This window comes from Bos javanicus, chromosome 3 (assembly GCF_032452875.1).
Source record: "Bos javanicus breed banteng chromosome 3, ARS-OSU_banteng_1.0, whole genome shotgun sequence".
NCBI lineage: Eukaryota > Metazoa > Chordata > Mammalia > Artiodactyla > Bovidae > Bos > Bos javanicus.
The window spans coordinates 38,822,788-38,848,860 of NC_083870.1; the positions used below are offsets into that span (position 1 = coordinate 38,822,788).

General features: G+C 35.6%; 1 pseudogene; it reads left to right on the top strand.

Moving 5' to 3' along the window:
• The first annotated feature begins 18,507 nt into the window (after positions 1-18,507).
• LOC133245176 (large ribosomal subunit protein uL1-like) overlaps positions 18,508-26,073 on the top strand; it is a 48,974-nt pseudogene continuing 41,408 nt past the window's right edge.

Genomic DNA, 26,073 nt, shown 5'->3' on the forward strand with positions numbered 1-26,073 from the left:
TGAAGTGATAATGGCCAAAACTTTTGAAAAATCAATGATAACACAAAGTCATTATGTCCAGGAAGCTAAGATAATAAAATATAAGACAAATATTAACAAATCCACACCTAGGTATGTCCTGTATATTATTAGAGTTCTCCAGAGAAACAAAATCAATAGGATATAGATAAATAGATAAGAAAACATTAATTACAAGAATTGGCTCATGTGATTATGGTTGAAGTTCCACCCATAATTTTTATTCATTCTGTAAGTCAGAATTATATTAATATCCTATTAGCATTACTCCAATACTAAAAATACAAAAAAGAAGGTGTAGTAAAGCAAATCAACAACAATATTTCTCATGAAAATAGGTGTACATGCCCTCAATAAGAAATTAGTAAGTTAAATTTTAGAAAGAATAAAAAGAGCTATGTAGGATATTAAGTGGGCTCTTTTGAGCTAAGCAAGACTGGCTCAACATTTCAAAATCAATTACTTTAATCCTTCACATCTACAGAAAAGATCGAAAATCATACAATCATATCAAGTGATACAGAAAAAGCATGGAACAAAACCAAACATCATTTATGACTAAAAGTGACAGTACACTAAGGATACTGGGGAACTGCCTCACATAACAACCTGTACCTACATTATATTTAATGTAAGAAACTGGATTCTTCCCACCCCACCAATATCAGGAGCAAGATAAAGATCTCCTGTCTCAAAATTCCTATTCAGCATTGTATTTGAAGTTCTAGGCAGTGTAATAAGGAATGAAAAGGAAATAAAAACTACAGACTAGGAAGAAAAAAATTAAGTTGTCTTTGTAGATGACATAACCATTCATGTAGAATATCCCAAAGAATCAAACAGAAAACCTCTTGTAACTAATAAACAAGTATAATAAAGTTGTAGAATACAATATTGATATATAAAATTCAATTATTTTTCTATATATCACCAATGAACATTTGAAATTTGAATTGTAAAAGAACACAAAAATATGTGATAAGAAGAATAACAGCCTTTCAAATATTTTTTTATGTCCTAATCATTGGAATCTACCAGTATGCCAGGTTATGTAGCAAGAAGGAATTATAACTGCAAATGGAATTCAGTATTTTAATCAACAAATAATAAAATAGGGAAATTTTCCTGGATTATTCAAGTTGACCCAACTAAATTACAGAGGCCCTAAAAATGTTGAAGAGGGAGATGGATGAGTCAAAGTCTGTGTCAGACGGATATGACATAAGAAAAACTGGACTAGCCATTGTTGTATCTAAAGACAGAAAGGCGCCATGAGTCAAGAATACAGGTGTCTCCAGAATCTGGAAAAAGCATTAAAACAGATTTTCCTTTAGAGCCTCCAGAATGAAATGCTGTCCTGCTGATACCATCACTTTGCCAAGTGATTTCATTTCAGTATTCTGATCGTGAATTCAAACAGATTTGAAGAGCTTTAAGCCACCATGTATGCAGTAGTTTTCCACACCAGTAGCAAAGTAAACCAGAGTTTAGTACCAAGATGGGGCTGCTTAATATGTAAAGATGTGGGCTTGAAAGTTTATTTAGAATTTTATAATGAGAGGATAAAAGGCATCTGAGGAGTATGACTGATAAAGCCCAGACTGCCTTCAACAGACTATTATTAGTAATGTAGATATTAAAGACTTTGTTAGTGGAGGCTTAGAAGGGTGTGAGGAACATGTTAGATAAAACATATGATCTCAGAAAATACCTAAAGTGTTCTTAATAAACTGTTACTAGAAATATAGATGAAAAAGATACTCCCAGGGAGGGCTGACATGAAAATATGTTATTGAAAACTGGAAGGAAGGTAACCTTTTATATAGTGGCAGAAAGCTCAGTTGAAGTGTGCCCTGAATTTATAACTTGTTAAAACTGAACTGTACTATTTAACTGAGATTTCCAAGCAAAGTTCTGAAGGAAGGCCTAGATTCTTTTTACTCCTTGTAACAAAATGTAAGAAAAAATAATTAATTTGAAGGAAGAACTTTTAAATTTTTAAAAAAGAGCCAGAATTTGATCATTTGGAAAATTCTTAGTTTGTCCAGATTGCAAAAAATGCTATAATTAGGAGAGTCACTTTCAGGCCAGTGTGCTAAGAGTGTTCCTGGACAAACCTTTGCTGGTGTTGCAGAACAATTAAAAGATTAGAGTATCCAATCACACAGAAGGTTCTTTGAAGAGATTAGGCAGTATAAAGTCTCTCAGTTATCTCTGAAGAATCCAAGGATACAGATAGGAATACCCAGAAAAGGTTAGTGGGGAAGATTCATGTTCCATGGAGTTACAAAGACCTGCAAGGTTCATGAAAATATTATACTAGCAGAAATAGCGTGAGTTTGGACTAAAGGGACAGAGAGTGAAAAGTGAAAGAATTCTACCAGATGATCTAAACTTTAAGCAAAAAAACCAGATTGATACATATACTCACTTCTACATACATGCTAGCTTTCACCAAAAAAGGAGGGTGACACTGAGAGATGGATCATCAATCACAGACGATGAAGCCAATAGCCCAGAGGGCTTTTGCTAGGAGTTGTAAAGAATTATTCAGAGACCCTTAAACCAAAAGATGTTTGTCTGGCTGGATTTAACAACCGCTAGGGGCTAGTGACAATTTGAGAAATATAATGAAACAGTATTAGAATATAAACCAGACCAAATAAATATATTCAATAAGTAAGAGACTAGGCAAATTTTCTATGCCAAAAAGTTTCAAAAAATGTATCTATATATTCTACCCTCAAGGAAGTAGAACATAACCCCCTATCCTTTAATTGTGTGTTCTATATATTTATTTTCAAAAAGTGCAGTATATATACAAAAAGGCAAGAAAAAAAAAAGAGTAACTTGAAAAAATGTACCTTTACATTTATATTACCTCAAGCAGTTGATCAAACTTAGCATTCATAGTGATATGTGTATCCTTGATTTAAGATGATGAATATGGCCTTTCAACCTCTTTGGTATCCCTCCCCAATATCTTTAATCTCAGTCTAATCATAAAAAAAAAAAAATCAGAAAATCTCAATTGAGAGATATTTTATGAAATATCTAACCATTACTCATCAAATTAAAAAGATTATCAAAAACACAGAAAGTGAGAAACTGCCAGAATCATATGTTAGGCAAACATATGACCAAACATAATATGGCATTCTGTATGGGATCCAGGAAAAAATAAGAACATTGGATAAAAACTAATGGAATCTGAATAAAGTATGGACTTGAGTTAATGATAATGTGTGAGTCTTGGTCCAGTAATTGTAACAAACGTAGTATATTAGTATAGGGTGTTAATAACAGGGAAAAATGGATGCAGGTTAAATGGAATCTCTTGTACTAAGTCACAATATTTCTTTAAATCAAAAATTGTCCAAAAAATAAAAAGTATTAAAAATAAGTAAAATGAGAACATAGTTTATTAGAAAGAGAAATGTAAGTTCTTTATAAAAACTAAGCAAATTCATATAAATATAAAAAGGATAAAATAAGAAATACATCACAAAAATACACATTTGCAGATAAAAGAGAACACATAATTACTGCAATTAAGGAGAGATGGAGATGGTGGAATAGGAGGACACTGGTTTCAAGTTCCTTCATGAACACATCAAAGTTACAACTACACAGAGCCACTCTTGCTGAAATCAGCTTAGGGACGAGAAAAACGGCGCCTCTGTGATCAAAACTGTAAAGAATGATCCACACGGAATCCTGTAGGAAGAGAGAAGTGATCTGATTGGAACTCATACCCCTAGAGGGGTAGAGAGAAGAGAAGGGGAGATATTATAGGCTTGAGGATCCTCCCTGAGGAGCACAGGGTTTCAGCCACATATTAAGCGCTCCAGCCCTGGAACACCAAATACTGGGAAGACAAGCCCTCTAAGGCTGGTTTTAAAAATAGTCGGACTTACTGAAGAGCTGTAATAAACTGAGACTTTACTCAAGAACAGTGTCAAACAGACATGGGGCTCTCACTCACTACAAGGAAATGGCTAGTGAAGACCACCTGGGGCTCTGGTTGGCTGGCCAAAACTGCCCCAGTGTGTCCCCCAGGCTCCAGTTCTGGTTCCTCTTGTTCTGGCACTATTCTTCAGTAAGGTAGAGCCTGCAATTGCCAATGAAAATATGCATACTTGGCGTGAACAGGGTTGGCTTGGAGCCCAAATCAGGACAAGGCAACCACTGCAAGCACAGGCTTCAGTGCACACACTCAGGTGGCAGTGAAAGTAGCTCCAGGGAAGGGGTGATCGTCACAGGAGCACATTTTCCTGCACACGTTTGGGTGGACTGAAGTCAGCTCAGAAGTGTGGCATCAACCCTTCTAGACCCAACCAGCCTCTAGCCAAGGCATGCAGACAAGGGAAAAAGTGAAAGCAGCAGCGAAGAGAGACGCAAGCCCTAAGGCCTTGGTCATGCCCCAAATCAAAGTAGAAAGTGCCAAAACACCCAAGAGAAGCCCAACTCTCAGGGTTCTTGCTCTAGCCCCTTGGGCCCTTAATCCACCTTCATAGAGAAGCGACAATCACTGAGGATAGGAGAAGGCGAGGTTTGACTTGGCTCTTCCTCTATACAGCCCCTTCAATTCCATCCCTACTGCCCACCAAGGCTGCAAGCACACCTCGGTGAAGACAGACCCATGCTCATTTCAGATCCAGCTCTCACCAAAGCCACTATACACATACAAACTGCAGAGACATTCTCGCATACAACTATACACCTTTGAGACTGTTTTATCTACTTTCACAGAGACAGATAAAGTAAAACAAAATGAAAAGACATGAATATGTTTCAAATGAAAGTTTAAAAAAAAAAGTGTTTAGAAATACCCTAATAAAACAGAGATAGATAATTTACCCAATAAAGAGATCAAAGCTCAGTGTTAAATGAGCTAAGGAAAAAAAAGCACAGATGAACACAATGAAAATCTTAACGAAGAACCAGAATCCTTAAAAAAAAAAAAAAAACAGAAATGAAGAAGACAATTACTGAAATGAAAAATACACTAGAGGAATTAACAGGCATTTAGGTGGCACAGAATTACATATAAATGATTTGGAAGACAGAATAATGGAAATCACCAAATCAGAAGACCAAAAGAAAAACATTTTAAAAAAGGATAGTTTCAGGACCCCTGGGGTAATGTTAAACATATTAACATTATATTATAGGGGTCTTGCAAGGAACACAGAGAGAGAAAAGGGTAGAAAATGTATTTTATGAAATTATGGCTGAAAGCATCCCAAATCTGAAGAAGGAAACATATTCAGATACAGGAATCACAGAGAGTCCCCAATAAGATGTACCCAAAGATGTACCAAAATCCATACTAACACATATCAAAATCAAAATGGCAAAAGACAAAGAAAAAATGTAAAGAAAGAGTTAGCTCCCAAATGTTTGGGACCCTATGGACTTTAAGCCCACCAGGCTCCTCTGTCCATGGAATTCTCCAAGAATACTGGAGTAGGTAGCCATTCCCTTCTCCAAGGGGTGTTCCAAACCCAGAGATCAAACTTGGCTCTCCTGCATTGCAAGCAGACTCTTTATAGTCTTGAGTCATCAGAATAACCCACAGATGAGCTTCCCAGGCAGTACAGTGACAAAAGAATCTGCCTGCCAATGCAGGAGACTCCAGAGACTCAGGTTCGATCCCTGAGTCAGGAAGATCACTTGGAGGAAGAAATGGCAACCCATTCCAGTATTCTTGCCTGAAAAATTCCATGGACAAAGAATCCTGGCAAGAATCTACAGTCCATGGGGTTGCCAAGTGTCAGACATGACTGAGTAACTAAGCAAGCAGCACAAAGAATCATATTGGAGTGATGGCAACCTTAGTGAGCTGCAACACTCTCTAATATCCTACATGCAACTGCAAAGCCTAATTCCTTCCAAAAGATAAAGAGAGAATTTTAAAGGCAGCAAGAGACAAAAAAGCTGGGGTGGGAAGGGAATTCTCCTAAGGCTTTCAGATATTTTTCAGCACAAACATTTCATGCCTAAAGAGAGAGGAATGATATATTTACAACACTCAAAGAGGTAAAACCCTACAATACAGTACACCCAACCCAGCAAGAGAAGGAGAGATAAAAAGCTTCTCAGACAAGCAAAAATTAAAAGCATTCATCAATATTAAGCCAACCACACAAGAAGTGTTAAAGGGTTTTAAGTGAGAAAGTAAAGTGAAGTAAAAGTCGCTCAGTTGTGTCCAACTCTTTGCGACCCCTTGGCCTATACATTCCATGGAATTCTCCAAGAATACTGGAGTGGGTAGCCTTTCCCTTCTCCAGGGTATCTTCCCAACCGAGGGATTGAACCCAGGTCTCCTGCATTGTAGGAGGATTCTTCACCAGCTGAAACACAAGGGAAGCCCAAAGTGAGAAAGTAAAGGCCACAACAAAAAGTAAAAAATTATAGGAAGGAAAAAATTTCACTGGAGAAGGTAAGGGTCGTGGATCAACTACTTAAATAAGCTGGCATAAAGACTGAAAATAGAAAAATGACTAAATCAACTATAACTACAATAAACAGTTAAGAGATAAATATGAAGATGTAAAATATGACATCAAACACAACTACATGTCAAAGAACAACATTAAAATATTCTCTAACACCAAATACAAGATAAATATACATCAAAGACCTAAATATAAGACTTGAAGCCGTAAAACTCCTGGAGGAAAATATAGGCACTATACTTTTGATGTAAGTCTCAGCAAGGGAAACAAAAGCAATCATATAATAAATATGATCATATTAAACGTAAAAACATTTGCACATTGAAGGAAACCATCAACCAAACAAAAAGACAACCAACTGAATGGGGGGAGATATGCAAATGATATGACCCATGAAGTGCCAAATACCCAAAATATATAGACAGCTTATTCAATTCAAAACTAAAAAAAAAAAAAACCATTAAAAGTAGGTAGGTGCATGAATAGTCATTTTTCTGAAGAAGACATACTGAAGGCCAGCAGGCACATGAAAAGATGCTCAACATATTTAACTATCAGGGAAACAGAAACCAAAACTACAATGAGATATCATCTCATGCCTGCCAGAATGACTATCAGAAAAAGGACAACAAACAGTAAGTATTGGCCAGGATGTGTAGAAAATGGAGCCTTAGTACACTGCTGGTAGGAACATAAATTGGTGCTGCCACTATGGAGGCTTCTCAAATAATTAAAAGAGAATTACCATATGATCCAGTAATTCCACTTCTGGGTACATATCCAAAGACAGCGGATACAAAAATTCAAAAAGTTACACACTTCCCAATGTTCATAGCAGCATTATTTACAACATCCAAGGTAGGAAACCATCTAAAATAATCATCCAAAAATAAATGGATAAACATTTGCTATGTTTTTATATGTGGACATATATACATAAATGTATAGAATGTGTGTGTGTATGTATATACATATGTATGCATGAGTGATCAGCCACTCACTCATGTCCAGCTCTGTGACCCCAAGACTGTAGCCCAGCAGGCTGCTCTGTCCATGGAATTTTCCAGGCAAGAATACTGGAGTGGGTTGCCATTTCCTTCTCCAGGGAACATTCCTGACCCAGGATTGAATCCACACCTCTTGTGTCTCCTGCACTGGCAGGTTGATTCTTTACCACTGCTCCTCCTGGGAAGCCCTGTATATAAATACACACACACACACACAGTGTACACTACACAATATAATGTTGTTGTTGTTTAGTCGCTAAATCATGTATGACTCTTGTGACTCCATGGACTGTAGCCCTCCTGGGTCCTCTGTCCATGGGATTTATCAAGCAAGAATACTGCAGTGGTTGGCCGTTTCCTTCTCCAGGGGATCTTCCAGACTCAGGGATCAAACCTGTATCTCCTGAATCTCAGGGAGATTTTTTACTGCTGAGCCATCATGTTGTTGCTGTTGTTGTTGTTCAGTGGCTAAGTCACGTCCGACTGTTTGCAACCCCATGGACTACAGCACCCCAGGGGTTCCTGTCCTTCACTATCATCCAGAGTTTGCTCAAACTCATGTCCATTGAGTTGATGATGCCATCCAACCATCTCAACCCCCCACCTTCTTCTCCTGCCCTCAATCTTTCTCAGTATCAGGGTCTTTTCCAATGAGTCATATCTACAAAAATTAAATTTGAGCAACTAAGCCAATTCAAAAGTATAAATATTAATATTTTCTTAATATAGCTGTACATGCCCAAAAATAAATGGGGAAATTATTACATGAGTATTACTATTAATATTCTTAAGTGGGCTTCCCTCATAGCTCAGTTGGTAAAGAATTCACCTGCAATGCAAGAGACCCCAGTTCGATTCCTGGTCAGGAATATCCACTTGAGAAGGGATAGGCTATCCACTCCAGTAGTCTTGGGCTTCACTGTGGCTCAGCTGGTAACGAATCCACCTGCAACGAGGGACACCTGGGTTCAACCCCTCATTTGGGAAGATCCCCTGGAGAAGGGAAAGGCTACACACTCCATTATTCTGGCTTGGAGAATTCCATGGACTGTATAGTCCATGGGGTTGCAAAGAGTTGGATACAACTGAGTGACTTTCACTCACTAACATTCTTAAGAATAAATTTAAGTAAATGTTTACATTAAAAAAGCTAAAAAAAACAGAAAAATATGTAACTAAATTGATTCACTTGGTATTTGACACATTAGATGAAACGGTTAGTATGATTAAATATAAACTGTTCAAATGTAATATACAATTTAATAATGTTTTACTTAATATTTAAAAATATTGTTTCAACTGAATAAGATAAATTCAGAAAACATCAAGAAAATAAGTTAATTGTGAGTTATATTTGATAAATGGTCTTGTTCTATTAGATATTAAAACATAAAATAAGGTACACTCTTCTTTCAAAAATACACTGATACAAAAGAAGGTTGTAAATGGATTACTGGGACAGAACAGAGAACCCACTGGAAAAAGAAGAAATGATGGATTCCAATTAATTGCATGAAATGAAAAAAAATTCAAATTAGATTAATGATAATGGCATATTTGATATCTATATGGGAAATAATAAATATGAGAATCCACATCTCATACCATGTATAACAAATAGTCAGGAGTTATACATTCAAATGTGAAATAATTTAACTAACAAATAGGTAATAAAAGTGTACAATCAAGGGATCAGGAAGGCCTACCTAACAAAGACTGGAAATTAAAAATGTGTTAAATGTGTAAACAAGGCTTCCCTGGTGGCTCAGCAGTAAAGAATCCATTTGCTAATGCAGGAGATACCGGTTTGACCCCTGGGTCAGGAACAGTTCAGTTCAGTTCAGTCGTGTACAACTCTGCAACCCCATAGACTGCAGCACGCCAGACTTCCCTGTCCATCACCAACTCCCGGAGTCTACTCAAACTCATGTCCATTGTGTTGGTGATGCCATCCAACCATCTTATCCTATGCAAAGTACTAACTTGAACATATCCTTCCCTTCAAACATTCTGCAAAGAGATGAAGTCAATTTAAGAAAAAAAATTAAATGTTTAAACAAGATACTGACAAGGATGCAGGGTCAATGCATCTCTCATACATGATTAGTGAATATGTAAAATGATGTAGCTAATCTGAAAAACAATTTGACAGCTTCTTAAAATGTTATACGTAGAGCTACCATATAATGCAACAAAAGCACTCCCAGGCATTTATACTAAAGAAATAAAAATTTATGTAATAACTCAAAATTAAAAACATATGTCTATAAATGTATCATAAATGAACAAACTATGATATATCACAAAATAGGGTACTATGTACCAATATAATATACCAAACTGTTGATCTATGATCAACCAAACTGCATAGGTTTTGAGGGCATTATGCCAAATTTTTTAAAAAAGCAATCTCAATACATTACATACTGTGATTCTACTTATAGAAAATTCTCAAGATGATGAAACTATATCTATAAAATGTTTCGGTGACTGTCGAGTGCTCAGGTATGAGGAAAGGTGTGACTATAAAGAAGCAGCATAAGGGAGTTTCTTATTCATGAGTGTGTCATACAATAGTTCTACATCCTGATGGTGGTGGTGGTTATAAAAATCTACACATGTGAAAAATCCTATAGCTACATACAACACTAAAAAAGAAAAAGAAAAAACTAGATGCTTTTAAAAAATGGCAAAATTAAGATAAAGTCTGTAATTCAGCTAGCAGGATTGTATCAATATGGCATTGTTTATTTTGATGAAGATCCATGGTTTTGTAAGATGGTATTAGGTGGAGAAGCTGGGTGGTTACACAGGAACATTCCATACTAGAATACTAGGAGAATTTGCAACTCTATAATTCTAAAACTGTTTCTGAGTAAAAAAGAAAAGAAATTATATGTGACCAGATAAAAAGAGTGTTTAAATTATGGCAAAATATAAAGTAAATAAGAAAACATTTTTTCAAACAAAAATATTTTTGAATCTTTCAAAATATCTTAAAATGCTTTCTATAGCATATAAACAAAACAAGCACTCTAAGAATAATAAAAGAGTAGACAATTTATATGAGAACACATGAATTTTCCCAAAAGTTAATGAAAAACTCAGATTGAGTTTTAGAGGGAAGATAACTTAGGGAGACATTAAGGCAGTGCTACCAGAAAGGCCCAAATTGTAACAGAGAATTAGAGAAACAATGGAGACAAATCTGGGAGTCATGTTTGCTTTTTCCCACATGTACTGCATTTGTGACTTATAATGTGGCTTATCTTTAACTTTCTTACATGAGAAAAGGAGCTGATAATTGTTCCATTTCCTATCTTTGTAATATTAATTACATGAGAAATTCACAGGAAAACTTTTATCATAAGCTGTAAACAGAATTCTGGGGGAAGTGGAGAATTCCTAGAATTTTTACCTTATAAGAATTAACTTTAAGTTTTAAAAAGTCATATATATAAATCAAGTATAAGACACTTAAAAGGGGCTATAGGCTACAGGTAAATTGGCTATTCGGCTACAAACACATATATACATATATACAGGAGGAGGAAATGGCAACCCACTCCAGTGTTCTTGCCTGAAAAATTCCAGGACACAGAGCCTGGAGAGCTATAGTCCAATAGGTCACAAACAGTCAAACACGACTGAGTGACTAAGCAGAGTGTGTGTGCACGCACGGACATACACAAGCTGCTAAGTCACTTCAGTGATTTCATATACACATATGTGTGTGTGTGTGTGTGTGTGTGTGTATAAATAAACAAATGTTAATGGAGTACATGACCAAGGGTAAATGGTAGACTGGTAGTCTTCCCAGGTGGCGCAGTGGTAAAGAATTTGCCTGCCAATGCAGGAGATGAGAATTCAATCCCTGGATTGGGAGGATTCCTTGGAAGAGGAAATGGAATCCCACTCCAGTATTCTTGCCTGGGAAATAGCATGGACACAGGAGCCTGGCAGACTACAGTCAGTGGGTTCACAAAGAGTCTGTCACAACTTAGCGACTAAGCACATATACACAGTCTTGACATCTTACCATCTCAGTTAGTGCTTAAGTAACACAGGTATGGTGGGGTAGTAAGCCTTGGTCAAATGTACTATAATAAGGAAAATGTCTGATGTGTATGCAGAACAGGGAAGAAGCGGAGATCTTTTGATAAGAAATAGAGTAGTACATAACAATCACAGAAAGATAATTGGAGAAAAGAACTCGCTTTTACTAAAAGTCACAGAGAAAGACTATAGAGTTTAGAACCCTGATGTGACATTATCTGTATTATACCTGCAACAGCTCTCTTTGGTTGCTAATTGGATAGGATAAATTAATAGAGCAAGGTCAAAAGGGGAACCAATTACAGTACTGAAGTAATTTATCAGAGAAGTTAATGGTGACTTGGGCAAAGTAACAATGGAGATTTTGAAAACTAATCAAATTCCACATAGGTATTTCAACTAGAATCCACAGAATACCCTAGGATATTGAAAGTAAAGTGGAGAGAAATTTGAAGATAGCATCTCCGTTCCAACTTGGAATAAAAATAACTGACTTTGTATTTAGTAAAAATGAGGAAGTCTATAAGAGGTTTCAAGGTACTGTGCAGAATTTCTGCAGAACTCAGTGTTAGACATGTTAACTGTGGGAAGCCTAATGTAAGCATCCAAGTGAAAATGTATAGTAAACAATTCAGTAACTTAAGTCTGGAGTTCAGAGGTGATGAGGTGGCTAAGGATATATATGTAAAAGTTGTCGTCTCATAGATGGTTCAGTTCAGTTCAGTCGCTCAGTTGTGTCCAATTCTTTGCGACCCCATGAACCGCAATACACCAGGCCTCCCTGTCCATCACCAACTCCCGGAGTTCACCCAAACCCATGTCCATTGAGTCGGTAATGCCATCCAATCATCTCATCCTCTGTGGTCCCCTTCTGCTCCTGCCCTCAATCTGTCCCAGCATCAGTCTTTTCAAATGACTCAGCTCTTTGCATAAGGTGGCCAAAGTAGAGTTTCAGCTTCAACATCAGTCCTTCCAATGAACACCCAGGTTGATCTCCTTTAGGATAGATTAGCTGGATCTTCTTGAAGTCCAAGGAACTCTCAAAGAGTCTTCTCCAACACCACAGTTCAAAAGCATCAATTCTTCGGCACTCAGATTTCTTTATAGTCCAACTCTCACATCCATCCATACATGACCACTGGAAAAATCATAGCCTTGACTAGACAAACCTTTGTTGAAAAAGTAATGTCTCTGCTTTTTAATATGCTGTCTAGGTCGGTCATAATTTTTCTTCCAAGGAGTGTCTTTTAATTTTGTGGCTGCAATCACCATCTACAGTGATTTTGGATTCCAAAAAAGTAGTCAGTCACTGTTTCCACTGTTTCCCCATCTATTTCCCATGAAGTGATGGGACCGGATGCCATGATCTTAGTTTCCTGAATGTTGAGCTTTAAGCCAACTTTCTCACTCTCTTCTTTTAATTTCATCAAGAGGCTCTTTAGTTCTTCTTCCCTTTCTACCATAAGGGTGGTGTCATCTGCGTATCTGAGGTTATTGATATTTCTCCCAGCATTCTTGATTCCACCTTGTGCTTCATCCAGCCCAGTGTGTCTCATGATGTACTCTGCTGCTGCTATTGCTGCTAAGTCGCTTCAGTCATGTCCAGCTCTGTGCGATCCCATAGACAGCAGCCCACCAGGCTCCCCCATCCTTGGGATTCTCCAGGCAAGAATACTGGAGTGGGTTGCCATTTCCTTTTCCAACGCATGAAAGTGAAAAGTGAAAGTGAAGTCGCTCAGTCGTGTCCGACTCTTACTGACCCCATGGACTGCAGCCTACCAGGCTCCTCTGTCCCTGGGATTTTCCAGGCAAGAGTACTGGAGTGGGGTGCCATCGCCTTCTCTGATGTACTCTGAATATGAGTTAAATAAGCAGGGTGACAATATACCGCCTTGTTGTACTCCTTTTCTTATTTGGAATCAGTCTGTTGTTTCATATCCAGTTCTGACAGTTGCTCCTGACCTGCATATAGGTTTCTCAAGGGGCAGGTCAGTTGGTCTGGTATTCCCATCTCTTTCAGAATTTTCCACAGTTTACTGTGATCCAAACAGTCAGAGGCTTTGGCATAGTCAATAAAGCAGAAATAGATGTTTTTCTGGAACTCTCTTGCTTTTTCCATGATCCAGTGGATGTTGGCAATTTGATCTCTGATTCCTCTGCCTTTTCTAAATCCAGCTTGAACATCTGGAAGTTCATGGTTCACCTATTGCTGAAGTCTGGCTTGGAGAAATTTTGAGCATTAATTTACTAGCATGTGAGATGAGTGCAATTGTGCAGTAGTTTGAGCATTCTTTGGCATTGCCTTTCTTTGGGATTGGAATGAAAACTGACCTTTTCCAGTCCTGTGGCCACCACTGAGTTTTCCAAATTTGCTGACATATTGAGTGCAACACTTTCACAGCATCACATTTCAGGATTTGAAATAGCTCAACTGGAATTCCATCACCTCCACTAGCTTTGTTTGACTTCACATTCCAGGATGGCTGGCTCTAGGCGAGTGATCACACCATCTTGATTATCTGGGTCATGAATATCTTTTTAGTACAGTTCTGTGTATTCTTGCCACATCTTTAATCTCTTCTGCTTCTGTTAGGTCCATACTATTCCTGTCCTTTATTCAGCTTATCTTTGCATGATTTGTTTCCTTGGTATCTCTAATTTCCTTGAAGAGATCTCTAGTCTTTCCCATTCTACTGTTTTCCTCTATTTCTTTGCATTGATCTCTGAGGAAGGCCTTCTTATCTCTCCTTGCTAATCTTTGGAACTCTGCATTCAAATGGGTGTATCTTTCCTTTTCTCCTTTGCTTTTCCTTCTCTTCTTTTCACAGCTATTTGTAAGGCCTCCTCAGATAGCCATTTGGCTTTTTTTTTAATTTCTTTTTCTTGGGGATGGTCTTGATCCCTGTCTCCTGAACAATGTCACGAGCCTCCGTCCACAATTCATCAGGCACTCTATCTATCAGACCTAGTCCCTTGTTATTATCTAGTTAAGTCCCTGTTTCTCACCTCCCCTGTATAATCATATGGGATTTGATTTAGGTCATACCTGAATAGTCTAGTGGTTTTCCCCACTGTCTTCAATTGATATTTGAATCTAAAAGAGATCACCAATAATCAAAGTGAAGAATAAAAGTGTCTATTCAGAGTTCTGAGTTCAAATATTTTTAGGCATAACAAAAATTAATAAATAACAAGGCTGACCCCAAGATATGTGACTGGCAAACAATCTTCATTTTCCTCCATCTACATCTATTAAATGATGATGGTTGGCAAAATCTTGTGTACAGAATTAGAATTGCTAGAAAACAATTTTGTTTGCATGAAGAACTGCAAGTTTAAAAGATAAATACAACATACCTCCCTTTTAGTGTCTCAAATAACAAGCAACAGTCTTTGTGAAAATTATTCCTTTTCAAAGACTCTTTTTTCATTGATGTGGTGAAAATTAGACTTTTATTTTTTATGTACATACATTTTGAAAATAGCAAGACTTTTAGATTATCTCCTATAAGCATAGAGTAGTCTTTATGTTATGGGGAAAGATATGCTGGGTTACACATTTTTAATAATACCCATAATAAATTCTGTGTATACAGAAGAATGTCTTGACAAAAGTAACTAATGCATATCATGCCTATAATTATTTATTTTTCCCATTTTCTTTCGGATACTCCTTGGCCTTTATCGAAAAGTTTGTTTTGACTTTTCTGATGGAATTTTTCCCAATATCAGATCAGATATTTAAAGAGATTTAGATTGAAGAAATGGCCTTTCCTGTATAGCACATCTAGTTTGCCTTTATACGAGCAGGTCTACAACTTTCAATCTGGTTAAATATAAAGTTTCTCTTGGAAGAAACCAGGTATTAGAACTTTTAAAATGTATGAGAATAAAACTGTTTATATTCTACTCAGATCTTATAAAAATATCAATTTCCTATGAGAATTTTATTAATAATGACCAATTTTTGCCATTGTATCAATTGATAATAAAGAAAATTTATAGGATTTAAAAATAAATAAATGCAGTTAAAAATATATTTGTCCTTCAGGTAACAGTAACAATGATTGATATGAAATCAACATTTATGTGACGTATTTATTTAATTGGCTAATTGTTTCAGATCTGATGTGCCAAGTTAAATAATGCATATTGCTTGTTTCCTGAGAACTGTTCTATTTTTTTAAACTTGGACATATTTCCTTATTAATATATGTAAAAACACTACCAAACAAGAGGCAGAATAAATCCAAGAATCTATTTCCTATCGGTAACAACCTCCTATTTACCTATGTACTCTTTCCATTTTTTAAAATCAGATTGTTGGTATGTATATGTCTATCTTCCTTTAAAAATGTTAAATCATACCCATACTAGACATTTCAAGGAGGTAATATTTAAAAAGCCAATAATCTTATAAAAACATATTCAGATTCACTGGTTATCAGGAAGTTGCTAATTAAAATCACAACAACTTATTTCTATATATTAATCAGAACTTTGCTATGTATATTTCTATCTGGATGGGCTGCTGCTCTATTTCCTAGGATCTTATTACCCATAATTATTACCCTTCCTATTACTCATGATTAACCACAGAGCTGCCATACTCCAGTTTTTCTAACCAAAAATATATTTTAAGCTTCCATATAGCAAGCAGCAAGCTAAGATATGCTTAGGCATTTTCTATAGAATTTCTATTAATGTTTTTAATGTTTATAAATATATTTAAAAGCTATCTTATAAAACTGAGAGTTAATGTCTGGGTTATCAGGAAAAAGAAGAGTTTCCTGATTTCTGGTTCTTTATGTATTATATAACAATGACTTCCAAAAAGATATATTTTATATAAAGATGGAATAAATTTATTCACTGATTTAACTCAGCCCAACAATTATGGGAATAATAATACACACCTGAAAGTCCCTCCAAAACTTGATTCCCTTTTATACCCACTTATGTCTTCTCTCCAAGTCTAGGAAAGTCTGCTGATACTCCATGGTTTCTAAATTACAAAGGTGGGCCTCTTCTCTATTCAAAATTAGTTTTCTGTCCATAAACTAGTATATTTCCACATAAGCAGTAGAGTACTACTTTTCAGTATCATAAACATTTCTGTCTGGCTGGTAACTTCTTTAACCTTTTTATGCATTACTTTTTCTGAAGTACATTTGCTTTGTTACAAATAATCTGTCTTCAGGAAAGAAAAAAAGGGAGGATGCAATCACATAGAGATTAAATAATATGCTACTAAAAAGCCAATGGATCAAAAGATTAAATCAAAGAGGAAATTTAAAAATACCTCAATGCAAATGACAATGAAACCACAAAACATCTATGGGATGCAGCAAAAGTAGTTCTAAAAAGGAAGTTCATAGTGATATGGCCTTCCTCCAGAAACAAGAAAATTCTCAAGTAAACAACCAAACCTATCACCTAAAAAACTAGAAGAACAAAGAACAAATAAAAACAAAGTCAGCAGAAGGTAGGAAATGATAAAGAGAAAGAATAAATAAAATAGAGTTTTAAAAAATAGAAAATATCAATAAAAGTGAGAGCTGATATTTTTTAAAAGATAAAATCAACAAACTTCTAGCCATGCTCATCAAAAAGAAAAAAAAGAGGACTCAAAGAAACCAAGTAAGAAATGAAAGAGAACAAATTCCTGGTTACCAACGGGGAGAGACATGGTACAGGTAGGGAATTAAGAGATACAAACTACTATGTATAAAATAAATAAGCCACAAGGATATATTCTGCAGCACAGAGAATATCCATGTGTGCTCAGTTGCTCAGTTGTATCCGACTCTTTGTGACCCCATGGAATGTAGCCCACCAGGCTCCTCTGTGCATGGAATTTTCCCAATAAGAATACTGGAGTGGGTTGCCGTTTCCTACTCCAGGGGATCTTCTAACCCAGGGATTGAACTCGTGTTTCATATAGCCAATAATTCAATAACATCTTTAATGAAGTATAATTTATAAAAATATTGAATCACTATGCTTTTTGATCCTCTAGGCACCCAATGCTATATTGTCAGCTTTTCCAAAACTAATGTCAACTCACTTCTCCAAGTAACTGCCTTGGCAGGAGCTCAGCTGAAGATGCAGCTTGTACACATGGTACAACTTGTCCAGAGGAAACAGACATTCTTTTCCCTTAAACACTCTGAAAGCACAGGGTATCACTAAACTACTTCTCTTTGATATATCTCTCTCTGCTCAAAAGAACAAGATGTTAAAATCTTGACAAATGAATGACTCTAATCTCATCCTAAATAAGATTTTCCACTTTTTTTCTAAATGTTACTTGATTCAGCCATTAAGTGTTCATGCATATGAAAAATCATTTTATCAGTCAACAGAAAAAAATTATTGCCAATGTATCTACAGTCATATATTTTTTAATGCCATTATTCAGATTTTTGACCTTTATTACAAGATTTTGCTCTTAATATGTATTGATAGTTTCTAAAACTAAAATATTACTTAAAAACATGAATATTTACCATAAATTTGACATACTCAAAAATTCTTTCACCTCTAAAAGTAGTTCCAAAGGAGGAACTTCCAAATATCTTCATTTCTTAATGTTGATTTGATCTAATTTGTATAAACACTCCAATGTCATAATTATTGCTTTAATAAGCTATGTTTACTGTCATTTTATTTTGATGGTTATGAATAATTTTGTGATTAAAATATGTGCTTCCAATGAAAGCAAATTTCAAAGTAAAGTAAAGAAAATGACTGGAAATTGTATAAAATATTCTGGCATATCATCATTAGTATAACTGGACTACAGAAAGAATTAACTAGATGAATGTAATGCATATTGTAAAAGCTATGAAAGATCTAAGATTTTACCCAACTTGCCCAGCCAACAGTTTCATGGATCTGGCAGAAAACATGAAAATCATGAGTCACAATGAAAGGACTGTATTATTCACAGTATAGCAGACAGCATGAGTTTCAAGTCGTACCGGTTACTCATTCCCCTCAAGTCCTATGATGGTGATGAGGAGGTAGGTCCAGATAGATGTTACACATGAAATAAGTTATGTGTCACAGTTTAAGAAACCCCTATTTTATATGGATGCTACTGGCAAACTTGAGGAAATTTTACCCTAGGAAGACATTTTCTATATTATACTGGTAAGGAAACAAAGCTGCCTTCCACCCTAGAGGAACACAAAATCTCTATCTTTCAAGGCTGAATGTTATACAAACATGCTTGGATAGATACAGCTGGAACAACACAGACACAAGATCTACATAAATGACATGGATAAATGTTTCCCAACATATATATGTTTATATAATCTACCTCTTGCTGAGATGATGCTCAAATTTAGGAATATTTTTTAGTCAATTAAGTTATATTTACTTATTTATGCATATAAAAAGAAACATCTAAAATAAACTTGGAAATAGCTCTTATTGCCATTAATCTTTCTCCATAACATTTTTGAACTCTTCTTCTGCATTATGCATGAGGTTAGGTGCTGGAGATAAAAAGGTTGTTTCCAGTTTCAACTGCCTCAAAGTCTAGACTATTAATTACAGGGCAATATGACCAGTTCTGTAAGAGAGATGTAATTAGTTGTGTTGGGAACAAAGAATAAAGGAAAACTAATACATACTGAAACTGAACAACAGATTATGTTAACCATCAAATTTAATGTCAATTGAGACTTCTATCAGTTTGGCCATTTCACTAGGCATGCTTGGTCTTTGGAATAGTTTAAAATTGATCCTCTTGTAGAATATTAGTTTGATATCAGAAGAATTACATATAATTCAGTTTATCTTAGGTAAGATAAAATGAATCAATCAAAACTAAGGAAATATTCAAATACTAAATTGAAACGTTGTTCATCTTAATATAAGAAAGCACATTTTAACATTTTACTAACTATATTGTGTTTTTCCTAATCTGCCTATTCAATTGTAGATGTGTGTGAGCATGCCTATATTGGGGAGGGGATTGTTACCATTCTTCAACTGCAATTTTACAAGTCAAGAGCCCTGACCTTCATGGAGCCAACTGAAAGGAAAAATGAAATTGCTCACACAAATTAAACCAGGTAGGACTGGCTTTACCTAGAGGTAGATAAAGCCACTATTACGTATGCAACACTGAGTAGACACAGCGCCAACTAGGTAATTAGCAAGATCGCAGTAACTAATTTAACATTTTGAAGCCATTAATGTGAGTGATCACCTGAATACCAACCAGAGGGCTGGAGCTGGCTGATATCCCATTAAACATTTGGAAAAGAAAAAGATAATGTTTGTTTGAACATTTCTTTAATTCAGAAACCTTCATGTTAGTGGTATTTCCTTTCCTAGAACTTACCTGTTTAGATAATTTGCCTTTTTTCACTATTACATGGCTTTACATGTCATTACTGCTTTATGTCCTTCAAAATATGTATTAATATATTGTAATAACGCTTTAATGTTTATGAGTCACAATACATTTTCTCTATTTGTAAATTTACTACTCTTCTAAAAAAGTTTGTTATCTCCTATTGTAAAAAATATCAAAATTTAATGTATTAAATGTATCAATATTTTTCTTAGTGATTTTTGCTTTGTTTCTTTGCAGTATATTATTTATAAAATCCTTGCTTATTTCAAGGTCTTAAAAATACACACTGATACTTATTACAGCTGTTTTAAATTTTGCCTTCATATCTAGGTATATTTACCTGAGGTGGATTTCTATGTATGAGTAAAAATAAATTAATTTCCTAGCACCATTCTCAGTCCATTCTTTCCACATCAATCTACAATGTCACTCTTTCTATACAGCAGGCCTCCATAAATTTGTGAACAGTTTCTCTTTTTATTCTATTATTTTGGCCTAGCTTCCAAGTATCACCGATCTTTTATAAAATTATAATTTTAAAATATAAATTAATATGTATTAGTGATAATTATTTCCACATTTTAATTTTTTTCAATATTAATAAATATTCTTGATCTTTTGTGTTCTCACATATTTCTCACATGGTTTTTAGGTATAGCATACCAATTTTCTACCAAAACTTAGGTCTTTAAATCTTTGAATTTATGTATTAATTTGGGGAAAACTAAAGGTTTAAAAATATTATATTTTTATTGCATGACCATGGACATTCTGTTTATTAAGGATGATTTTAGTATCTTTCAATAAAGCTTTGTCATGTTACTTATAAAATCTTTCATATCCTTAACTACTTTTAATTCTACTTGTCTTCTATTGTGATATTGATTTTCAATTATATCTTAAAAAGTCACTATTAAATTCTTATTAGTTTTACATATAGGAATGACAACTTATATAACACTTCAGTAAAACTAAAAACAATTTTGATGCTTAAAAACAAATTTTAACATCATCAAATTCTAAAAGGTGATGGAGGTCATGGATATGAATATAGTCTCACAGTAAGCATGACCATAAATCTTTAGATTGAACTCTTACTCTAGTAAGTAGCTCTTTTTTCCTTTTTTTGTTCTTTTGTTGGCCTCAAAGTGCAAGTTGCTCAATTGTATCTGACTCTTTGCGACCCCATGGGCTATACACTCCATGGAATTCTCCAGGCCAGAATACTGGAGTGGTAGCCTTTCCCTTCTCCAGGAGATCCTGGTTAATTCTTGGTATTGTTCTCTGAATTAGAATTTGTAGTCTGTCAACAGTTTTATTGCTGTTTAGCTGCTAAGTCGTATCTAAGAGACATGTCTGAGTGACTGAACTCAACTGAAGTTTGTCACTGTTTTTCTTGTTATTCTTTAAAGTAAGTAAAAAAGTGATTTTTTTTCTTTTTAAGACAATTAAAAATAATGAAGTTTACTATATATCAAATAAATTTTAAAATTATAAATCTGCAATTAAAACACACGCATATACATATACATGCATGTACATTCACAGGCATATATATTAGACGTATGTTTCTTTTTGTCACATATATGATGATTAATGGGCTTCACCAGTGTCTCGGCTGGTAAAGAACCCACAATGCAGGAGAGGCAAGAGATAGGCGTTCGATCCCTGGGTGGGGAAGATCCCCTGAAGGAAGAAATGGCAGTGCACTACCATATTCTTGCCTGAAAAATTCCGTGGACAGGGGAGCCTGGCAGGTTACAGTCCATGGGGTCTCAAAACATGACTGAGCGTGCACACCTTCACACAATACACACGATGCTTAACAAATATGATGTCAATATATAGACCAGCTATATATTCATACTATGTGGCCATATGTATATATAAAATGCTCTCCTTAAAATATAAGAATATATGGAAAGGTGGTTGGTAGTTTTTTAATAACACAATTTGACTATTATGGAAAACTGTTTTTATCAAGATGTATTTAAGGAACTTTTATTTTTTGTTTACAACAACCAACTCTCTGGAGTATACTGAATCACAAAAGGGGTCCAAATGGAACTGCATCTCTCCCCATATTGATGCATATGTTGGCTGTGGGTGAAGGGAAAGCTGAAACCATGTGTTGCAGACGAGGAGCCAGATGCCCTTTTGAGAGCAAATGTCTTTGCTCCCACATATTTGGGGACAAATTTACCAATCTGAAAATATGACTTTGATTAGATTATTAAACATAAATGTGAACTAAAAGTAAATATAGTACAATATTGCCTACCATTGGTATTAAAACAGTAATAATCATTTTCAGAAAGGCAAATTTCAGAATCCCTGACCCCATAACTAAAACTCAAACTCCACTTGAATAATGTTTTCTTAATAAATTTGCATTTTAAAATCTATGAAAACAAGGCTTAGAAACCTAATTTGCTTCAGGAGATCAAGTGGACTCCTTTTTTATCTTAGGATGATTTCACACAATATTAATTAGCAATCAAGTTTTAAATATAAAGGTACAGGATACACTATAAAACATCAAAAACTAAGAACACATTTTACTCAGTGTGATAAAACAGATTTGATGTGATAATGTTGTGTTTTTTTTCCCTTTCTGTATTACAGGAAATGTTTTACATATGTTCTTAGCTTCTTATACACAAATTTTGGAAGAAATAAAATTTCAGTAAGTTTCTCAGCATACTTTCATAGAACTCTAGCCTTGAGAGGCAAAGAAACATATGCTATAAATTTAGAGGATGTTTGCTTCATTTCTCCTAGAAACATTTAAACATACCATAACGTTGTATCTGTATTCATTTACTTAAAAACTTCTCTTCTCTTTTTCTTATGGCCAGTTACCTTCTGGGATAGGCACCTAGGTTAGCTCTGAATGTACCAAAAAGATTGGAGCATTGTTTTTCTAGATATTTACATTCAAGGAAGACATCGCTATAATGTAAAATTCAATCCCCTAGGGCTTTCTGGGTCCTGAAGATATTATATTTACACAGATAAGTATCGGAATAAGGAGGAAATACTCCAGTACTCTTGCCTGGAAAATCCCATGGGCAGAGAAGCCTGGTAGGCTGCAGTCCATGGGGTGGCTAAGAGTCAGGCACGACTGAGCAACTTCAGTTTCACTTTTTACTTTCATGCGTTGGAGAAGGAAATGGCAACCCACTCCAGTATTCTTGCCTGGAGAATCCCAGGGGCGGGGGAGCCTGGTGGGCTGCTGTCTCTGGGGTCGCACAGAGTCGGATATGACTGAAGCAACTTAGCAGCAGCAGCATTTTCAAAAGAGGAGGGAAACAGTTGGTCCCTACGCTTCTATAAGCAAAGAAAAGTTGTTAATTCTTCTCTTACTCTGGAATACCTACACACTCTCCTTGGAAAACTGACGAATCTCTCATTGTGTTGCTGAGCAGAGTAAGAATAAAGGTAAACGAGACCATCACACTCATTATACAAAGTGAAGTATTTAAAAGGAGTGCCATCTCTGATCCAAAACACCTCCTATGTCTTTAAAAAACTAAACATAGCATTGCCATATGATATGGCAATTCCACTCCTATGCATATTATCTGGAGAAAACTCTAAATCAAAAGATATATGCACCCATATGCTCATAACAATACCATTTATAATAGCCAAGACAAGGAAGGAAACAAAATGTTCACTGACAGATATATGGACAAAGAAGATGTGATATATACACACACACACACATATATATATACATATACACACACAATGGAATATTAATCATCCATAAAAAGACTGAAATATTGCTATTTCCAGCAACATGAATGGATCTAGAGATTATCATACTAAAGTCAGCCAGAGAAGGCCAAGTATCATATCACTTATATGTGGAATCTAAAAAATAATACAAAAGAAGTTATTCAATAGACAAGAAAGAGTCTAACAGCGTAGGAAACAAACTTAAGGCTACCAAAAGAGAAATGGGGCAAGAAGGAGTAAATTTGGAGTTTCGAAATAGCAATACAAACTGTTGTTGTTCAGCTGCTAAGTCATTCCTGACTCTGCATCCCCATGGATTGCAGCCCAACAGGCTATTCTGTCCATGGGGATATTCTAGGCAAGAATACTGGAATGGGTTACCATTTCCTTCTCCAGGGGATATTCCTGTACTAGGGATAGAATACGGGTCTCCTGCACTGGCAGAGAGATTCTTTACCACTAAGCCACCAGGGAAACCCAAATACAAACTACTATATATAAAATAAGATTCTACTGTATAGCACAGAAAACTATATTCAATATCTTGTAATAAACTATAAAAGAAAGGTATCTGAAAAAGAACATTGTTGTTGTTATTGTTATTTTCAGTTGCTAAGTTGTGTCCAACTCTTTGTGACACCATGGACTAAAGCATACTGGGTATCTCTGTCCTTTACTATCTCCTGAAGCTTGTTCAAACTCATGTCCATTGAGTCACTGGCACCATCCAACCATCTTATCCTCTGCTGCCCACTTCTCCTCCTACCCTCAATCTTTTCCAGCACCAAGATCTTTTCCAATGACTCCACTCTTCACATCAAGTAGCTGAAGTACTGGAGCTTCAGCTTCAGCACCAGTCCTTCCAATGAATATTCAGGGTTGATTTCCTTTACAGTTGACTGATTTGACCTCCCTGGTGTCCAAGGGACTCTCCAGAGTCTTCTCCAGCACACCAGTTCAAAATGATCAATTCTTCAGTGTTCAGCCTTCTTTATGGTCCAAATCTCACATCCATACTATGACTAGTAGAAAAACCATAGCTTTGACTTTACAGACCACTGTAGGCAAAGTGATATCTCTGCTTTTTAATATGCTGTCTATGTTTGTCATAGCTTTTCTTTCAAGGAGCAGGCATCTTTTAATTTCATGACTGCCATCATTGTTTGTACTAATTGTGGAGCCCAAGAAAATTAAGGAGGAGAAAAAGGACAACAGAGGATGAGATAGCTGAATGGCATCAAGGACTCGATGGACATGAGTTAGAGCAAGCTCCAGGAGCTGGTGATGGACAGGGAAGCCTGGAGTGCTACAGTCCATGGGGTCGCAAAGAGTCGGACAAGACTGAGTGACTGAACTGAAGAAAATAAAATCTGCCACTGTTTCCATTTTTCCCCCATCTATTTTCCATGATGCAAAGAGGAAGTAAAGAGTCTCTTGATGAAGGTGGAAGAGCAGAGTCAAAAAGAAGGTATACACACACACACACACACACACACACACACACACACACACATACTTGAATCATTTTGCTATACATCAGAAATTAACACAACATTCTAAGTCAGCTGAACTTCAATAATACAATAAACAAAATACCTTATATATCCCAATTAGGGTAAAAAGTAATAAAAGATGAAAAAACCAACAAAAATGTTTACAATTAATGAATAAAGACAGCAAATAATTCTAGGAAATGGATTATAACCTTGTGAGTGCCAAGAACTGAAGACCTCGATACACTTTAGAAATATACTGTCTTCAAAAGAATGCCCCTAAAGCATTAGAAACATAGTAAGTTTCTTAAACAGTAAATAAATGCATTTTAAAAGATGTACTTAGCCTAACAAAGTACTAAGGGGTTTGTGAGTCTCCTTTATATTTATTTATTTATTTTTTTTTTTTAGGAGTTGATCTTTTATTTTTTTTTTTTCCTTTTTTTTTTTTAAATCTTCCAATTTTATTTTATTTTTAAACTTTACATAATTGTATTAGTTTTGCCACATATCAAAATGAATCCGCCACAGGTATACATGTGTTCCCCATCCCGAACCCTCCTCCCTCCTCCCTCCCCACACCATCCCTCTGGGCCGTCCCAGTGCACCAGCCCCAAGCATCCAGCATCATGCATCGAACCTGGACTGGCAACTCGTTTCCTTTATATTTAAAACAGATAATTATGAGTGCTCCAAACACCAAGTCAGTAAATCAGATTTAGATATGTATCCCAAGAGATTGTCGATGAATATTTTCTGACTTTCAAATAGAACTTTCAAATAGGACTTGAATAATGATAATAATGACAAAAATATTACTGCACTATTCCTCAATTTTGATTGTTTGTGTTAGAAACTACATTAAAAATCTCTATATAAATTAGTTTTTATGTGTATACAGCAAATCTCTATTCCACAGA